We start from the raw sequence: 1,834 nt of genomic DNA, 5'->3' as shown, positions 1-1,834 counted from the left end.
TGTTCTTCAGGTAAATTTTGAGTTGTTTCTTCTATACTATTCAAATATATTATTGTATAACTGACAATTTGCACAGACGAATTTTCATATACTGTATTATCCTACTATTGTTACACAATTTATTAACATACTCTTTTTTAAGTTCATTTAGGTTCTAGCAGAAATAGCTATCGAAACGTCAAGGTAATTTTTCAAATTAATTTCTCTACTAATTGGATTTTTCTCTTACAGCTTGAGCCTCTAGGTGATAGTTCTTGATTACTTCTTGATAAATAATTCGTTCTTATTGCGAAATAGGAGCACTATTTATCAATCTGTATTAAAAGACGTGAGGAAACTCTGTCTTTTTTACAGACAAAAACTTTTGAGGCGAAATACCCAAAAAGAAGTTTGTAAAAAAAAGAAATCATATTTTATATTCAAGTGCCTTTATGGTGCTTACTTGCGAATGTGCCCAGGTTTAAGGTAATCCTTTCCCCAGTTCTTCCTCTTTCAACTCTACCACTCGCCCCTCATTTAGAAGATATATTCTGAAAGGTACCGAAAAGCTTAGGGTTTTGATTCGATCAGCTCGCAATCTCATGGGTTCGACTGTCTTCAGCTTTCTGAAGATCGCACTGCCATCAATGAAGAGGAACGGCCTCATTTCTTGCGACTATTCCATTGATCACACTGTTTCATGTAAATTAAAATTTTTAAAAACCTTTTTTTGTTGTCTGATGAAGCAATGAGGATCAGAGAAGCGAACCGCTCAGATTCACGATCCAGAGAAGCCAGTCGCTAGTGGCTTGGGAACAAAACTTTGAATTTTGGAGTTTTTGGGAACAAAAAATTATCAGTTTTTGGTACACTTAAAATGAGGTTTGCTCTAATGATTAGAAAATCATGTCAACCACGAAACATTGAGATCGAAACGAAACAATGCGATATTAAGAAGCGCAGACAGTTGTAAAAGTCTGAAAATTTCCCAAAAATTAATTTTGCCGTACTCAAAAAATAGTGATAACGACATGGAAAGTGCTGGAAAACAACGATTCAATATAAAGCGACAGATAAGATAAATGAAGAACCAATACGAGGGGGTCAAAGAACAGAAAAGAATCAAAAAATGTACCAAATGCTATCGAATGCCTCGAGTGCATCAAGGTAAAATCGATGATAAAATAGCAGTTTTTTCCAAAGTCCAATAACTCGAAAACTTTTCATAGCTAACAAACACGGTACGTAATCAAGATGCGCACTTTAAATTTGCGAACAATTGCGCCTTTGCAAGTAGTCCACTTCAGACCTTTTTTCTGTATGATATTTTTTAAATGCCCGTTCTGGTGGCCAAAAAACCGCAATATTCAACCAAATAAGCCAAGCCTAATCTGTTGCCTAAAGGTGCTGCTACTTCACATTTATCTGTTTTTCCATAAGCTGATGGACAGATATCGTCTTAAGTGTTGATGTTCAGACGCTTATATAAACACATTCGCAGATAAACCGGCCTTGTAGTGATAATGGCAGGCCCTCGAAGCTTTAGCGTTCTTCTGCTGGTGGCGGCGCACCTTGCCTTTGCTCAGGCTGAGTGCGGATACGCAGTAAGTAACGAGTTCAGAAGGGGGGTTATGTAGAAAAATACAGGCTTCTGTTGTCTATGAAATCAGAAACATTATCGTCGTTTTGAGCAAGGCTGGCGCAAGATTAGGGCAAAATTTCATGTTTTCCGTCCCGTTTTGCATGTTTCTCGGAAGCAAAATGAGCAAGAACGCTCATTTGTACATCATTCTAGAGAGAAATCAATGGCCTTTTTAGAAAGTGAACCATCGATAAGGAAATGTTGGCAGTTTTC

General features: G+C 37.1%; 1 long non-coding RNA gene across 1 annotated transcript; it reads left to right on the top strand.

Moving 5' to 3' along the window:
* Nucleotides 1–276: 276 nt before the first annotated feature.
* Nucleotides 277–1,568, top strand: LOC125505472. The gene is made up of 2 exons (XR_007282195.1): nt 277–1,220; nt 1,481–1,568. It is a non-coding gene; the product is annotated as an uncharacterized LOC125505472 (long non-coding RNA).
* Nucleotides 1,569–1,834: the final 266 nt, after the last annotated feature.

This window comes from Dendroctonus ponderosae, unplaced genomic scaffold (assembly GCF_020466585.1).
Source record: "Dendroctonus ponderosae isolate FM_Combo_2020 unplaced genomic scaffold, Dpon_F_20191213v2 Dpon_F_20191213_8, whole genome shotgun sequence".
Lineage (NCBI taxonomy): Eukaryota > Metazoa > Arthropoda > Insecta > Coleoptera > Curculionidae > Dendroctonus > Dendroctonus ponderosae.
This window is presented reverse-complemented; position numbering and strand designations above follow the sequence as displayed.